General features: G+C 36.9%; 1 long non-coding RNA gene across 1 annotated transcript; it reads left to right on the top strand.

The window, feature by feature from the left end:
• Window positions 1-2,187: 2,187 nt before the first annotated feature.
• LOC140651511 (uncharacterized) lies at window positions 2,188-14,792 on the top strand. Its single transcript, XR_012042409.1, has 3 exons — window positions 2,188-2,307; window positions 3,153-3,393; window positions 14,420-14,792. It is a non-coding gene; the product is annotated as an uncharacterized lncRNA (long non-coding RNA).
• Window positions 14,793-19,068: the final 4,276 nt, after the last annotated feature.

Raw genomic sequence — 19,068 nt, 5'->3', positions numbered from 1 at the left:
CATAACCTAATGCATTTTTAAGCCAATTCACACTTCAGCTTGGCTAGGAGCCTAAGCTGAAGGCTTGTGCAAAGTCCCAACACAAGAGCTAGATATAATATACATATGGTTAACAGGGATTGCCTTAGCATATTCTGTAATGTCAGCTGCCATCATTCAGTAAGAATAAAATTAAAACTTTTGGGCACACCTCACACAAAATGAAAGGTTTACAGAAAGGAGCCAGCAACTGCCAGTGTGAAGTAGTCAACCAGATGAAAAGGTAACAGGAGAGAGATCAAAACAGGTCAATTACGACTTGTCCTTTGTTTTTTGGGGGGCTTTGTTTTTTTTTTTGGGGGGGGACATGTAGCCTTATTTCTTGTCACCTTGAGTAATCTTAGATATTCAGAGCATATCCCAAAGTGGCTCTTCTCTATGAATTAGCAGTGTTAGAAGAAAACAGATAGGTGTGTCCCTGACTCTTTCATTTATTGGCAAGAAAAAGTGTAACTGCTTTCAACATAAAAAGTCTGAACATGGATCTGAATCGTATATTGTACTGTTTAATAACTGTTTAATAATGAAGAGTTGTCAGTGCCAACTCTTTCTATTATGTAAACCTGTTACTATTTTTACACCTTTTGCTCCTTTACATCTCAGAATATAGTGTGATTCTCTTTGATACTACAAAGTTCTTGTGCTGTTTAGGGCTTAAGTGATATCACCACTGTCCAGTCTTTTAAGAAATTACCACCAGACCTTATTAAGGGACCTTAGTATAGCACCTGTATGTGCACAGCAAATCCAGTTTGTCAAACATAAACCCATCCATGCTGCATTGCACTCAAAGTAGGGCAAACATTACATGCACTGTAAAGTTGGTCTGAACATGCTTGTTGAACACTAAATCTGCAGTAGGTGTGAAGTATTAAGCATCAAAGTCACAGAGTGAATCTCAGGGCCTCCTTCAAACTGGTATCCTAAGGTCTCTAGACAGCACTAATAGGCAGCATAGCATAGCATAAAGTGATAGGTTCTTTTGCAGTCTCTCATGTAACAGGATTTTCCATCCTATTCGACTAAAAATATTAAAAATAATAAATTTTACTCAATATTATTATCACTGCATCATCAGGATATCTAAAATTTTCACAGAAACACCACCATATTTTTTCTCTGAAGGAAATAAACTGTCTTTATAAAAGACAGCTGAAAGACAGCCATCCAATAGTAAGAAATAAAGAGAAGTCTAGTAACTTAGCAGATGTAAGATCTCAGTTTATTTAATAAGATTTTATACAGCTTTCAAAAACTTATAAAAAACAAGAGAGACAAAGGAGTACTGGACATTCCAAATGGAAAGCCTGAAAACAACATACTATTAAACAACTAAAGGTTAATTAAAACTTTGATTGCTGCTTCATAAATGTCTATAAAACTGTCACCACCAAAGCTGACTCATTGTTAGCCAATATGTTTAAAGATCACAATGGGCTTTCAGCTATTAATAGATTCTTTTTTGTTATTAGCAGATTCTATAAATATTCTGATTTCCAGAAAGGATAGGCAGCCAAAATAATGAGCCTCTAACAAGAACACAGGAGTTTAATAATAACATTAAGGTTCTTGCAATGATATTCTTGTACAATTTGTTAATTATTATGCTGTCCCTAAAACAAGCTGTATTTGTCAATAGCAGTTAGCATCTATAGATAATTTAGGACAGATAATTAAAATAATCTAACAGGACAGAGCTATATGAACCGTCTGTAAGCTGACAAAGCATTCAGTTTGGTTGAGTGCCTGTAGCCTGCAATACACCACAAATGCTGAAATTTTATCGTTTAAGGCTAAATACAATTGGCTAAAATGCAGATTTGCTTTACAAATTTGGAAGAGTATGTGTGTAAAACATAGTAACTGTATTAATACTATTGTTATCAGTATCAGTAGTAGTATCAGTAGCAGTCGTCGTGGCGGTAGTACTAGTAGTAGTAGTATCAGTATTATTACCTCTTTGAAAATTGATGGGTGGGAAGAAATGTATGGGTTTGTGTTATGGTGAATAACAAACACACACACATTCAAGAGTGAAAGATTGTAGAAGACTATTAAAGACAATAAAAGCTTTATTTACTTTTGTTTCAGCTCCTGGGTTTTTTTTTTTCCAATAATTTTTTCAGTATGGTTTCTTTTCTTTTGCCTAGAGTACATCATGAGTCACAACATAATGGGAGTATGAGTAATATCCAAGTGACAGACACTTTCCAAATCAGAATGATTCTCCAATCAAAGGTTGGATTTTTCCTCAGCCTTGTATTTTATGTAAGTATTTAGACCTGACCACAGTGACTATAAAGTGCTAAAAACTCAAAATTATAAATGGTTGTGATCATTCTTTCTTAAAGCAGTAAATACCTACATGATATAAAAGGTGTAGAAAATTACATACTAGTCCTGAAAATTCCCAGACCTCTTGCAAGGATAAGTTTAGTTCTTCTCAGAAAGAAAAGTAACACTGATGTGATCACTCCTTCTTTTGTGTCCACATGACTTTGTAATTTCTGGCTCAGTGTTTTTGTGGCCATTATAACACCACTGGTGAAATCTGCAGAGGGGTGAGGTCAGGAAGGAATTTTCCAGCTCTTCTTATTTTCCTCTAGTTTTAATGTCTGCTTTTATACATCCATATTTCAGTCTTGGTCATGCAGATGACAGCATTTATAATCATACACTTTTGTGAGAACTCAATTACATAAATTATCCAAACAAGTTAATACATTAAAGAGAAAAATAAAAAGTCATTTATAGCTTTTCCTTTCTTTCTTCAACTATAAATTACTGTAATAACAGATAAAATAACTCACAGATGTCTATTATGTATGTGCAGTAAGAAACTTATATATATAACTAAAATAATTTAAAATTTACTGAATAAAGTAGCTAAATATTCAAACACAACCCCCCTTCATCTAATATCTTAGATACTCATATTAAAACAGAACAAGGATTTTTCTTACAATAGATCTGATGTTGTGTTTTTCTAAAGATACTGTTGCTGCTCCACTTAGAATGGTTGTACTCCATCCCCATATCAGAGTAAGTGTAAGTCAATTGTGCCATTATCTACAGCCCATGAAGGTAACGGAAAGCCTCCCTTGTCTTTACAGGATTTTGGATTGGATCTTCTTTTGCTGTTCCCTTGTACAAGTTACACAACTACAGATTGACTGGTTCCCCTCCAACACCAAGAAAACAGCAGGAGACAGGCAGGTTCCCACTGCTGTCTGAAAGATACCACTGGCACTTCAGTTACTCCAGTTCAGCTTTAATTTGACAACAGCAGTAGCTGTATATGTCAAAGACCAGTTTTGTTTTTTTTCATCCAGATTGTTAGAAGAATCTTATTAAGTAAGTGGACTATTTCTGACTACCTTTCTATTCACAATGAACCAGCAGAATCTGTGTTCCTCATGAGAATTTTAAAGCTACTTTTCTGGTATTTAAGCAAACAGCACAGGATTGGTTGAGACAGCATCTCACTATAATATAGGAATTTCTTATTCTGGTAAATTCTGCTTTACTGTTTGTTGGGGGGAGGGGGTTGTTGTTTAATTAATTGGATGCTATTTTAAGTTCCTACTGTGTATTGGCCTAGTCATAGGAATTGAATCTGTGTCTCTTCTCTATTGCTATGTATCAAGTGAGTAAGAGGAGCTGGAAAGAGGCAAACGTTGCTTAGTAAAAGCCACACAGATATAATAGCTGAGCTAAAGCAGAACTTGATTAAAAGTAGACTGAAGTATCCAAGGAGAGCTTAGAAAAAGATGAAGTATCTGTTTACTGTATGGAAAGAGTAATAGGCCAGTGTTCCCAGACATCAATAACACAGTTGGTTCATTTTGCTGTTTCATATCTGGTCTTATAAATATGCAGTACCAACTGCATCTAGTTGCAATACCTTCAGAAATTAAAACAGAGTTTTTCTTGTGCAGTTCACTGCACAACAGTGTGGTGGTTAACCCTTCTTTCAGTTAACACCATCAGCCACACAATCCTATCCATTATCTAGCAAAAATCTTTTACATAACTGTACCTGCTATGCTCTACACCATGTAAGACCTCAGTTGCTGGAACAACAAATCCCAGAAGTCTCTGATTGAGTTTCCACTTTTGAAACCTGAATATAGAAATTAGTTCTTTTTCTACTTTTGATTATTCCAAGACTGAAAAGGCAGATACAGGTGAAGGATTCCTAGCCAAACATTAGAGACAATGAAAGTGGTCAGAAATGCATTTCCTAATGACGTCCATCAGGAACACCATATCCTAAAATATTAAAATGAAAACCAAAACTCTTCAATATTACAGATCTTGCTGACATTCAAGCCATGCCATAATTCCCTCAGTTCAACTGAAACTTCACGTTTTCAGCTGAACTGTGGGGAAGAGAATTTTTCCTCCATTATAAGAGGTCAGGGTGTATTTTCTCTCCTCGTAATCTGGCTCTCAACTAGCAAAAAGACCTGAAGGGGAGAAACTAATCCTGTAAACAGAACTAAGAATTAGTAGAGAGAAGTAAGAGAGTCTAGAGGGAAAAAGGAGGCTGGATAAAGCTTGAGAAGGGACAGGGTATAAAACTTAAATGGGGACAGGCCATAAAACTTAAAATGGGGACAGGCCAGTAAGAGTAATGGCAGCTAACACCTCCAACTGTATAAATTTCCACTGTTCTGGATCTAGTTATCTCACAGGGAAACCTGTTTTGAACAGGGTTGTGGTTCACTAAAGATCCCTGATAGAAAACAAAATTGATTGCTTGAGAGAGATATTCCAAAGAGGCAGTGTGGGGGACATGCTTGTGCATTGCAGTTTGCCCTGCAGTCTTCCTGTAAATAAATACAAAACTCACCTCTCATCAGTACTAAAAAAATAAAGTGACGCTTATGGTGATATGCAAATTTTTTATAAACTGACCCACTAAATATTTTGCACGAAATGGCACACATAAACCCGCATGAACTTGGAAGATATTGAAAATATTTCAAGAATATTCCTCTGCATTTAAAAGATATATAATTTAAACAAAGACAGCTAATTTTCATTTCCAAGCACTCGTCTAGAACCCCTTACAGCATGAGATTTCTATGTTTTGAGATTTCTGTGCTTGGAGCTACAAACTATGTCAATATTGTTTCGACATTTTCCTAAATCTGGATGGGCTCTCAGTTCACCAGCACATTTTGTAAGCACACTACCTCATTGTGAAGACTTTCTAGATTTGAGTATCCACATTCTAGCTGCCTTGAACTCTACAGTAGTGCTGAATACCTCATAAAGCATCTCAGTATGCTTTCCTAGAGCTCCTCTCTCTGATTTACAGTTCACCCCTTCAGAGTCATCTGATCAATAGAACAAGCAGACAAAGACTTTCAAAATGTTTGATAAGAACAATCACCCTTTACTTTAGAAAGCAAAAGAGATATTCAGATCTAAGTAAAACAACAAACACTCATATTGCCAGCCTTCATTTTCTCACCAGTCATGATGCTCATAAGATTCATATCTGTGTCACTGCAACTTTTCACGTCGCTTCTGCTGAGCTGAACTCCTCCAACATGCCTTCTTTTGGAAATACTAGTATTTCTTGACTTCTGTGTCAAGTCTCCTTATGTCCTGTTCCCTTTTAAGGGGGGTCCTTTCGTATCTACTTCTCTATGTGTTTCTAAATACATGTACCAACATTTTAATAACTTTAATAAATTTTCAATAACTTCAATTTCCCCTTCTGGGGAATCCCTAGTACACCTTTACTCCCATGTACCTCTTCCCCAGCTTGTGAAAAAGTTGAATCAAGCTGTACTTTGCAGCTTCAGACACAGTGTTCTTCTACAACACTGTTCTGCAGCTGAGAGGACCAGTCACTTTTCATTGTCCCCCCTTGTACATCTTACAGGAAGCCAGACAGCAGATGAGTGAATCTAGAGGCACTGAAGGATTCAACACTAAGTCAATTTAATATAACCAATAAATTCATGACTTGTACATAAATACCTAAAATCCCAAATTCTTACAACTGAGTACTGTCATTTTAAATTGTTACCACTTATATCTGGATGCTTTCTGTTTAAAATATTCTAAATGCAGGCATAAGCAGTTCTGAGCCAGGTCAAAATGCAGACTTCATTTGGTCTCTGGCTAAGGAGTGAGTTTCCTGGTGTGTTGGTTTTGTCTGGGGTAGAGTTAATTTTCTTCATAGTAGCTAGTATGGGGCTATGTTTTGGATTTGTGCTGAAAACAGTGTTGATTGATAATACAGAGAAGTTTTTGTTACTGCTGAGCAGTGCTGACACAGAGTCAAGGCCTTTTCTGCTTCTCACACTGCCCCGCCAGTGAGTAGGCTGGGGGTGCCCAAGAAGTTGGGAGGGGACATGGCTGGGACAGCTGACCCCAACTGACCAAAGGGATATTCCATACCATATGACATCATGCTCAGTATATATAAAGCTGGGGGAAGAAGCAGGAAGTGGGGGATGTTTGGAGTGATGGTGTTTGTCTTCCCAAGTAACTATTGGAGCCCTGCTTTCCTGGAGATGGCTGAACACCTGCCTGCTCATGGGAAGTAGTGAATGAATTCCTTGTTTTGCTTTGCTTGCATGCGCAGCTTTTGCTTTACCTATTAAACTGTCTTTATCTCAACCTACGAGTTTTCTCACTTTTACTCTTCCAGTTCTCTCCCCCATCCCACCAGGGGGGAGTGAGTGAGCAGCTGTGTGGGGTTGAGTTGCTGGCTGGGGTTAAACCACGACACCTGGGTTGTCTGAACAAATCTGTTCAGCTGCTTTTAGTTACTACTAGGGTGAAAACAGCAACAACAAAACCCTTTCCCATTATAACAAAATTCTAAGCTACCTCAAGAAATAGCATAGCAATCATCACCTGTGAAAACAAAATTAAAAACAAAAGGTCAAAAGGGGAAAATCAGGTTAAGAAATTATGCATGTAAAATAAAGTGAGGTGTACTTCAGGAATGTTGAGTAATCACAGCTCTATCTAGAATTTTTAAGAATAAAAGCTGCTCACTGGAGGCTTTATAAAGATATGGCTGTTAAGCCTTGCTTGCTTAAAGTTAGGCATATGAGTTCATAGGCAGTATTTTTAAGATTAGGAGAAATTTCCTTCCCTCATTTGCTTAACTTCTCAACTTGTGATTCTATTGATGTAATAATTTCTTTATTTGTTCAACTGAAACCCATAGGTTTCAAAGACCCACAAGACTTAGAATGTCTTTAAAAACAGGAGAAAAACAAAAACTAAAATATTTTTTTCTGTATCATAAAATAGAGAAAAAAGACTCATTGCTCCTTTTTTTCCTCTGTTTCTGATCACTGTTTGCTAAAACCACACATAAATCTCCATTGTCAATCAGCTGCAGCAATAAAAGAATCTATTGTGCCCTATACCATTCTGAAGAATGAGATGTGGCATTCAAGATCAAATACAGAACATCTTCCTTTTCAATTTTCTTTAAAGATTAAAAAGGAAATTAATAAATCCTTGAGACACAAATTACTCAAATTAATTAAAATCGCAATAACCACCATCATTTACCTGCTCTATGTTATATTTCCCATCTATGTAAAACTATGAAGGTTTTGTGGTTTACTTTTTGCAGTCGATATCTGTTCACTTCTATATTAGGTATTCTTCCTTGCTTGTCTGTCTCTGTCTTTGGGGATGCACGTCATATACATGTACATCAGGCCTTTGTTGTTCTAAACTATATAGAATCATGTATGCATATATACATACAGCTTATAAATAACTAAACAAAGCTGCCAAACCTTAACCTACTGACTTTTTCTCTATGTGTGTGTGTGCTCATGCATGATTTCTAAACATATAGTAGTACATAATTATGGAATTACATTAGTCACATAGATACCTGGGTAGACCCTCATGCTCCCAGTGGAAAAAGCACTAGCAAGTGGGCTTTCACTTAAAATATTTTGTAATGTACTCTTTTTCAGGTGAAACATTAGCACTAGATTATGGATCTGCATTCAAAACCACAGTTAACCAGTGATCTAAATAATTTATCTTTTGATGGAGAGCCTCTGATATAGCAACAAATACCACAGTGTTAACGTAATAGGAATTAAATTGTCAGTTGATCATGATGACCCTCAGAACTAAATCTGAAATAGAATTTGGAGACTGAACCCACCAAACTCAAAATGTCTGCAGTGAGATAGACAGAGGAGACTTGTCCAATTCCTGTATGAAATAAATTTTGTACTGTGTTTTCATACCAGTAACGTTCTTTTGTTTAATTTAATTATTTTGTTTGATATTTCCTATGACAATTCACTGTGATGTGATCTCTAACTCACTTAGGTTACAACTTCCTTGGACATCATGCATACTAAGTCTGGCCCTTACTGAAGAATCTTGAATCATATGAATCTTAAGAGTTAGCATTCATGAGCCAGGTGTAGATAAACATGTACCTTTATATTTTTTTATGATATGTAAAACATCTCTAAATGTGTAAAGTCATATAGTTATACATATTTCAGATGTGCAGACTTCAGAACAACAGAATAAAACTGCTTTGGAATAACAATATGAAAAAGTTCCACATTTACTAACATTTTTGTATTCTATCACCTTAAGGTGAAGAAGAACAATGTCTACAATGACGATCAACATTTGATGTATAACTAAACTGAAGAGAAATAGTAAGGTTTTTCTGAACATTTATATGAAAGAGGTTACCTACCAGGGTCATTTTAAGGAGTTTCTTTTGTTAACAGTTTTGCAACTCTAGCACAATAATAGTGCAATTCAAATTAACTCAATAAAAGCACACAGAGCAAACTTGTTAGAGGTTAAGCTAGCTGGAGAACACAGGGAAAGTTAGAAACAGATGTGATAAGCTGTCCACAATAAAAACCTAACCAAACCTACTTAAGTTCATATAAAAAGATAAGTATATGATAGTAGGATTTTGCATACATGTAGTATATATTTTTCTGTGCTATAGCAACAATAACAAATAAATCTTTGAGACTTTCCTAGTGGAGTAAGTATTCCTGTATTAGAGGTGGGAAATTTTAGAGGGGAAAAAGATTTAGTGACTTTCTCAAAATACTGATCTTAATTTTGAAACTTACAACTTAGGATTCTTTGGTTTCCAAGTCTGAGATTTTTATACTATACTACAGACCTTTCTCTTGTTTAATAAATAGATACATTCTGTGGTCCCAACTTAGCTATAACTCATATTCCTCTCTGGAGGAACTTACAACTAAGATGGCATTTTAAGACTGTGCTCTCTGTGCCTATATGTTGAGATTTGCACTTATTTGTTGTACTGAGACATCTCACTGTTGAATGCCATCTTGCTTCATTCTCACCTGTCACCAAGGACTTACAGGTACTTCTTGATTAGCAGAATTTCCATAGATAAAAAAATCATACCTTTCCTTGTGTTTTCTACCATTTTTTTTCCAATTATACTTACATGGAATCCTCTGGTGAAACCCCACTTGGGTAGTATTTATTTAGGGCCCTTAAAGTCCTATTCACATTTATGTGAGGCCATATAAAATGGTAGAAACAGCAAAGCAGCTAAAACCCAACTCAGCATTTGAAACATGAACGCTGTAGATGTTCACTTTGCTACTATCCATATTCCTAAGACTCTATAAATGGATTATGACAATTATTTTTTAATGAGCATACTAAATATCTGGCCAGTTCTACGGTAACCCAAGCGATTAGAAAAGCTCTGAGGGACCTGTTACAGTCTCTTGTGTAAATAATACAAAGTTAATAAAGTAATTAATAAATATTTTTAAACATTCTGATTGTGTTAAATAGAGAAACTAAAACAGTTCCAAAGGAACCATTCCATTCTCAGACAAAAAAATGTGCATTTTTAATTTTCTATAAGGCATACATTTGCCTTAAAAAATAAAAACAAAGCTAGTAAATAACATTCTAGAACTCTATTTAAAGACACTTATGGAGAGACTTAGGCTGACAAAACTCAGGAAATTCAAATGTGGAAGTGGAAACATAAATGTAAGAGGGGTGTAATTCATGCCATTATACCTGTTTGAAACAATTTGTGTGAGTTAAGGATAGAGTGCCAGCATAAACTTTGAATTTATTGGCTTTTGTTGCTTTAAATCAGACCCTTCACATTATTTAAACATAGTTTTTGTATTTAAAATTCAGAGCGATAGAACACGTACATTTGGCTGCAGATAGATACATAATTCATGTTGGTAGGAAGCATACCTTATAACACTTAAGTGGTTTATTAAACTTGTTTCATCTGATATGGGATAAATTCTGTAATTGACGGCAAGTCATAGGCAGATCCTACATCTATCATATTTAAGATTACCTTATGTTATAGAGACTATTTTGCTTTGGCCTCTCAAGTGCTTTTTTTTTTCCTGGAAAGAAAATATATGAAATATGTTAATGTTGTTTAAAAATGACTTAAACCTGAACTCCTACATGAAATTAGTTTAGTGGTCTTAGCTCAGTCCCTAGCAGACAGTTGAGTATATCAGGAAAACCATCACACATAATTTGGCACCAGTCAGTAGGATCAGCAGCCTCTGATCTAAAGAGGCCTGGCAATGAGCCTGGGGAGGCTGGATGACCTTTTATTTTAGGGACCATGAACTCTTGGAGTCAGAAGGGAGGTCATATTGTGCAGGGAAGTTATTTCTGTACTCCTTGCTCCCTCTCAAGTTTATAGTTCATAGTAGAATTATTTGAAATTACCCCACCTATTTGATGAGCATGGGTAGGAAAAAGAAAGTAAAGAGGATTGTCTCTCCCAGTGGATTCCACTCAGATCTACTGACACTAGAATTTTCTTTCAAGTCTTCTATCATTTCTGTTTTCTGTATAGCTTTACTACTATGGGCTGGGAAGAGTCTTAGGGTGGAGCAGGCTACAACTAGATTGTGGTGTTACAAGCATTATGACATCTAACATTTCTCTTGTTGTCTGCATCATAATGAACTGAAATGCTAATAGCCAGCAATAATTTGTTTGACTGTCTGCTCCTGCTGTTGACTATTCATAACTATAGAGTGATATTTTGGGACGGAAGTTCTAATGCTAACAAGGCATGTCTAAAATAAGTAGATGGGTCAAGGTGACTAAAATATCATAAAGATTGTGACACAGTAGTGGTTAAACCCCCTATTTTTAAAAGAATGGATAAAGGTAGATTATCAATAAGTGAATACCGTCTAGTATTTTCCCTTCAGCTGCTGTTATTTGTTTGTTTCTTTGGTAGTCATGTTGCACCAGCCTGGAATAATGATCATTTAAGAAAAGTTTTTCTCAAACTTCTGCAAATCATGCTCATCACCAAGACAAGTGGAACCCCACTGCTGAAATCTCTCCACAGTTAATATATTATTAAAGTGCTTTCTGAGATGAGATTATCCCAACTTTCTTAAAGGTTTTGAATAATGCAACTGTTAGTGTTCATATCTGAAGTGCCAACTCAGATTTTAGATGATAGTGACAATGAAATTGAACAGAGCAGTTACATTGCAGTTGTGCTAGTTCAGGCTCACTGCTAGTAAAGATAGATGTGTTACGTTAGTAACTCTTAAACTATGTATGAAATACTTCTGCACAATCACAACCTCTGGAAACTTAAAGACAGAAGAATGAGAAGGAATCTGAGCTATGATGGAGAATTTTCTTTTTCTCCCTTTGCCATTAATTAGCTCTCTTCTGTGAAAAGATATGCCAGTACATATAGGTCTAATACAGGAATAGTCACAGAAAGATAGAAGCTGTATAAATCAGTGAAAGAACATCACAGCTGGGCTAGACAGGTAACACTTCTGTTGATGGTAGTATTGGTAGCAGATGCCTGTTTCTTAATTTTTCCTAGAAAGAAATTATATATTTAGAGGAAGTTCCCAAGAGTTCTTTAAAAAGGTTGTTACAAGCTACAAAATAGAGAAGGCTTCAAGCAAATATTGAAATTTTCACTTTGAGAGTCATTAGTACTCCTGTCTGGATATGTAATAGTGTATAGGTATCTGGCTACCTGAGTGTTTCCCTTTGCATTTATGCTAGGTTCCCTTGCTAAGAGTCTTTTATTTGCCTGGTTCCTCATTGCATCTCTGCAGAATCGGGTTACTCTGGTTACAATTAATCTATTATGCATTTATTGACTTAAGTTCGTGGTTTATAAGGTACAGCCATTTTCAGAGATATGGGGTTTGGGTCGCAGGAGAGTAATTGAGTTTCTGTTTGGTTTTGCCTTTGTGTTCATGCTTTTAAAGTCTCAGACCCTGAATGGATACAGGGAGCAGAAGGACCTGGTATACAGCATCAATCTGGATGGCACTGTAACAAATTATTTTGTAAGCAAATAATAAGAATGGTAATGGTAAAGTTGTTAGTGGAGCTTTAGGGTCTGATTCCGCAAGCTTTAGTGACAACAGTAATCCTTTTTCACATTAGTAACTTTACAGACAGCAAAGATCACTCAGGAGACTAAATTTTGTGGAAGTAAGCTCAGACTTGGGGTGAAGATTCATCTTCTCCAGAAGTAAACTCAGACTTCAGGTGAAGATTCATCTTCTCCATTAAATATATTTTTTTTTTTTTGAGCGTATGATAATAAGAATATTCTCACATTTTTGAGACATTTTAGAATGTCCTGCAGTTTTCTCTAATTGACACTGAATTTATCAGAGCAGCAAAATAAGATTTTAGCCACTTTTCTCTTAACGGTCCATTAAAAAATCTTCAAAAGGAGCTTGGCACTCAAAGAAATTAAGTTTCTTAGGAAGAAGTCAGGCTGAAAGCCTGTGGAAACACTTGTTTCTTTTTACGTGTATCAAATCAAGACAATGTCCTTGACATGGGATTGGGAGATAGATAGAAAGGGGTTGACCATTAAATAAACCAATGGTACATTTGCATTGGTGCCATTCAGATGGTACAATTCAGTGTTTGAGTAAGGAGATTACTTGAGACAAAACTCTTGAATGAGGAACGTGGTTGGCTTTGAAGATGTGACTGGCAAGTGAAAAGAGGCTTGTAAGAGTCAGCCCAGTGGAAGATTCCAGTTGAAGTAAAAAAGTGAAGAAGTTACAGTCCTACAGTCCTCAGTAAAGAAGTTACAGTCCTCAGAAAATGTGTCCAGCTGTGATGTTGCTCCTTCAGGGCACCAAAAGAAAAGGGAAAATTTCAGTCTATTAGACAGATGAAAAGTGTCAGATTTGTTATCCTCCCAAAGCGGACAATCTTTTTTGGCTCTAAAATAAGAACCGATGTAAAGATTAAGATAATCCTCATTTCTTTTGAGGAGATAGCATAAATATTTTGCAAATAAAATACTTTTAGAAATTTTTTTACCACTGTAACAGCAGTTCACACAGATGATTCTTTTCCACTGGGATGCAGAAAACAAGCTTTTTTCATACTCTTGTCTTTCTGTTGATCCAAGAGACCTCCAAAGTTAGTGTTAGAGAAACAGACAGAAATCATCTAATGCACAGCAAATTTCCACTGGCACCATGTTTCATACTGATGTGTTTTGGACTTAGTTTAACGACGGTAGGATCAGTTTGATGTTATTGGCTGTTGGCCCTCGTCTGAGAGGTGGTGAAAGATCTTCTTCTCTCCTCTTATTTTGACCACAAAATGCTCAGCAAACCCCAGATTCCCACTGGCCTCAACAGAAATGCAGAAATTCAGGACACTTAACACTTTTCAGGATTGGGCCCAGATGGATATGGCCATTCATCAGTTAATTTTACTGCTTTTCAGCAGTTGTGAAATATACACCATGATACGCCTTTTTTGAACAGCTGGAAAATTATGTTGTAACTAAAATTCCATCATTCAGCTTCCCATGGAATGCATTTTGCTCTGAGAGCTGAGAGACAATCAAAATAGTGGCTAGATCCACCCTTACCATAGTCATAAATGTCACAGTATTTGGAGGGGTGGGATGTTGTTTTAGGACAAAGTCATTTTTTAGTGACATTCATTTTACTTTGTATCTAATGTGGGATTTTTGTTGCATTTTATGCGTAAAATACAGAAAAACATAAATTATAAGACATTTAACACCCTTTTTGTAGTGTAATTAGGCATTCTATGCACTCTTACTTTTCTCAGTCAGGCTGTAAATCCTGAGGGTTTTTCCCTTGTGAGCCAAATTCTGCTATCTTTACTAATCTTGATGGGCTGTTACATCAGACTACAAAGTAATCTCAGTGGGACAAATTCCTGTCTCCAATACACCCGTGTAAATTGAAAGCAATCCTATAATTACGATTACACCAAAAGCAGAGTTTGGCCCAGTGATTTGAAAGACCCAGGCAGGCAGTATTTGCCCTCTAACACTTCGTTTTCTTCTTGCATTCAGAACCACAGCCCTGTGTGTGTTAATGTGTCCTGTACAATTGAATGAACAGAAGAAGACTGCGACGAGTAATGTTTACAACTTCCATTATGAGAAAAGCTGTTGCCCTGCATTTCCCACTGAAGTCAATGGAAGCTGAATGTGTTGGAAGGGAAGGTGGCACTAAGTCTCAACTACCTAAGTTATGTTCCAATGCATTACAAAGCTTAGATGGAAAGGGGTTACAGCTAAGTTAAGGCCATCAGCTACCGCACAAGTGAGAGCAGAAGATCATGACTAATTTGTGTTTATAGTCTTAACAATGGTCTGGGAACTGGTTTTGAAGACCTCAAACTCTGTCAGATTTGAGGAATAACAGCCCCTTTTTAAAGCTCTATAACAGCACCTATCTAAGTTGCTTGTAATATTGGAATTATTTCTTACACTAACAAAATTATCTGCCAAGACTTTCCAGCCTGGTTACGCTACATGGTATTGCAGTACAGAACGATTCTTACAGGCAACATGTCCAGTTGTAGACTACTCTAAGAAGTGTTTTTTCAGCCTTTTCAATGCCTCTGGTTTTGCTATCTCAGATTGTAGGTGCATAGAGTCTAAAAACATAACCTTGAGCACTTAGAAAACATTAGCTATATCCAGAGTTTTGAATTTGGCATTTAACATAGTTCTCTAGCAAAATTCACCTGAATTCAATGGGACACACCTTCTGATCTCCTAAAGGACCAGTTTGGCTGAAGATAATGGAAGTTTTGAATGAAGAAGAGATTCAGTAGCTACCACCTGAAATGTGCAGTAGGGGATTTTTGAAATAAGGGATTTAACATTTTATGACTTTTAACATTTTTATGTTGTAGTGTATTTCAGTTCCTTGTAAGTGATTTTAATTTTCATGAAAATTAAAAGATTGACTGATTACAGGCTGTCTTCTACATAACCACAAAAGTATTACAGGATAAGAGGCAGGTAGAGAATGCTCCACATTGCAACAGAAACATACTTAAACTCTATCCAGAAGACACTGCTATAGCAATACAAGCACAATACATTCTTAATGCATAAACTCATGCATATGTTGAATTTTTCATGCATGAACAGTAACTTTGAAGACAATGACCTATTCATATTCACATATACAGCACACAGATAAGCACTGAAGGATGATTTAATCTTAGTCAAAGTGTGAACATTTTTTTTATCAGAAAAATGGACAGGTTTCATTGCAAGATTTTCCTCATAAAATACACTGTTAAGTGTAAGCTACTGCATTTATCTGTTGTAACCAATAGTGTGCATAAGCATATAAGAAATAGAGTATCTTGCATTATCACCTAAAGATTAAAATACTATGGGGCAAATTCTTAAGTTTTTTTCAAAGGTCAAATTTTCACTGAATAAATACTGAACAAGAACTTCAAACTATAACCTCAGTATCGTGTTTGTTTACTTCTAACGTGTGCTGCTAACATTTTAGATTTACCTGAAAATGCCTGGCAGAACAGAACTGTTTACAGTTGCAGAATCTCACTGGTATGGAGAGGTCTTTGTGAATGAAGCCTTAAGAGTTTTCTGGCTCTTAAAATCTTAAAATGCCAGGTTTATTCTGTCTCTTTTTCATAAAAGCAGAGCTCTGCAAGGATCCCTGGCAGAGATTTCCTCTGGCCACTTTATGACAAAGGGCAAGAGTCTAGACCCCTGCTAGCCAGCAAAGGAAGGAGGAATTTTGAGTTTCTGACCCCTCTGAGATTGGCAAGAGGTGAGGGATATTAAAATTCAGTTTGCTGCACTATTGCCGCACTGTCTTCAGTGCTTTTAACCACTCTGACTGTTATCATAAGACCATTGGAGCTATGCTGCTACCAACATGTAAAAGCCCTCTGGATTTTGAAAACTGCTAGCATATAACTTGCACTTCTGTGTTTCACTGGAGATGTTTTTTGTACCTTTCTCCTAATTAGCATATTTATGTTCCTGAAGGCAGCAAGCTGATTTTCTAGGAAATTTGTTTTTAAAGGTTTCCTTTATCTTTTATGCACCAAAATGTCTCCTACTTTCATGACATCAGAGCCAAACTTGGGGTGAAATATGTCATGATAGTAATCAGCAAGTCAGCTGGTAAACATGGAAAATCTTAGATAGACACAGACTGTATCAAAATAATTATACAAGAAGGAAAGCATTGATGAGCAAGCAAAAAAAGTATAGCGTTCAAGAGTAAGTAGTATAATAAAAAAATTTTTATATTTGTTTCTTAGTTTCTGTTTTAAGTGAACTTAGTAAAAAAAGAACTCTACAGAGAAATATACCTGAAAACTCCACCTGCAAATAAAGAAAGAAATAAAGGTTGCTGGTTTTTTAAATAAGAGGGAAACAAAACAGGTGACCACCTATTTTTTCACTTTCTCTTTGATCATTTAATTTTCAAAAAAATTATGGCTAGCCAAATATGTGTATTAATTGCTACATTTTTTAAAAATGTAAAAGATATAGCATCACTATTCTTTTTTTCAGATCGTAGCATGCACTTTATTTTACTACAAAATCATTGCAGCATATCATATATACTCTGAAATATTTGATTATAAATCCTGCTTCATTTTTCTGTAACAAGGAATGCAGATGCAAAACATTGAGATCTCTTTCTTCAGCTGATGGCTTTTAAGAGCATCCATCAGGCTGTCTTTGTGAATCTGCCACTTGTACAGGATTGCTGATGGTCTTTATTTGCCTAATCATTGCATGCACCATATCCTTTAAGTAGGAAGCCATTTTGAATATCACTTCTTAAAAGCAACTTCCTCAGCTGGGACACATAATTATTACCTCCAGTTCCAATCCTTCACCCAGGATGGGATGTCAGACTTAAAGTAGGAGTTTTATCTATTTATATATTTGCCTGAATATATGCACCAACAAGGTACATATTTTATAATCTGCCTTTAAAACTGGACTAAAACCCAACTGAAATGTTGGGCAAATCAGTTCGAGCATAAAAACAGTAGTCCAACAAAAATACTACATTAGCCATGAAGTAACAAATAAAAGAAAGTACATCCTTCTTCTGCGTGCAGTATATCCCTTTCCAGCAGCACACCATCCCCTTTACAGAGGTGAGCATGACAGCACACCTGGGAAAGATGACACTCCAAGGCTGGCTCAGAGGCACTGCAAAGGCAATGGGTGCTCACAAAGGGTGGCCTGCTGGCAGAGAGGGTTTTGTATCTAAAGCTGTCCAACGCTCTCACCTCCATAGGTCCCAGCTGTATCAGTACAGCATGTACACGCACTCAGGGAGAGGCAGACGTTTGTATTTCCCTCTGCATTCTGTCAGGACAAAAATATCATAAAACCATACAAACCATACCGTTCAGTGATGAGAAAAGCCCGCTTATAGTACTTTCTAGCACACGTAACTGGAAACACTTGCTGATTAGACTGAAGATGGAGTGACTGTCATAGTTGGAGGCACAGCTGGAGACTGTGATTCTGGTGCAGAATCTCTAGTACCCAAGCCATATCATACGGATGTGTGTCACAAACCTTTACAGGCTGCTATACTCTGAGGTACAACCCACACCGTCATACTCAGAAGATGTGAATGCTTAAATATACGCTGTACACATTTTGTCCCATAGCGGTGCATGTTTTTAGCAGTAAGCCAGTGTTGCTGAGAAGTACAGTAACTTCCATATTTTTCAAGAGATGTTTGTGGGCTTAACAAGATACGGTAATGGAGTGCAGCCAGTGCAGTCGACTTCAACTCCACTGAAAGTCCTGCCTGCCTCTTCCCAATTCCCTGCCTTACTCTCCTTGTCTGCCAAACCCTGGCACTCATGTGGACTCAGGTGCACACAAGATTTTTAAGGAGTGTCCAGGTAAGTGAATATTTGCCTCATACAGGTGTTTAGTGCAACAGCTCCACTGCACTAGAAATAACGATAGAAAGCTCCAGACACACAAAACTGCAAGATCTGCAGGATGTAGTGTATTTTAATTTGCAGTTGAACCAGGCTTCTAACTGCAAATTGTGTGGCCAGTTACTCTGTTATTCGGAGTACAATTCAACACAGACAGTTGCTACAGGAGGTTTCAGGCAGCAGTTGCAGACAGGGTTAAAGGAATAAGGAGACTTTTCTCAGCTGATTGATACCCCTTCCTGCTTTCTGAGAGCAGCTGGCCCCTTAAGGGACTGAATCAGATAGCTATAATTGCTATATCAAGGCAAAGGAACTCCTTAGACAGAACGAACAGATTGGTGTTTTCTCCAGCCAACTTCACCTCTCCATCCTGAAAAGGAGCGCTTCACCTGCGACACATCCAAAGCCCAAGTGGAGCACCCCTCTGCTGCTCCTTTGGTCAGGGCTCTTAAGAGTTTAGTTTCCAGTGGCCATGGTTCCCAAAACTTGCCTCAAAATGCAGCAGTATTGCCATGTGAAATTAAAGAATTGTAAACGGAGGCAAAAAAGTTCAACAAAGCCTGAGGGGGACGGTACAGCTGTTGCCAGTAGATCAGAGGATCGTGGTGTGACTCGGGTAGGAATTCCAACTTAATCCAACCTCCCGCTCGAAGCAGTGAAGTGTGAGAACCTCCTGCATTTCAGAGGGTTCATGTCAGGAATTCACGTTGTATTTCATTCCCACCTATGGCATGGAAT

Source organism: Ciconia boyciana, chromosome 4 (genome assembly GCF_034638445.1).
Source record: "Ciconia boyciana chromosome 4, ASM3463844v1, whole genome shotgun sequence".
NCBI lineage: Eukaryota > Metazoa > Chordata > Aves > Ciconiiformes > Ciconiidae > Ciconia > Ciconia boyciana.
This window is presented reverse-complemented; position numbering and strand designations above follow the sequence as displayed.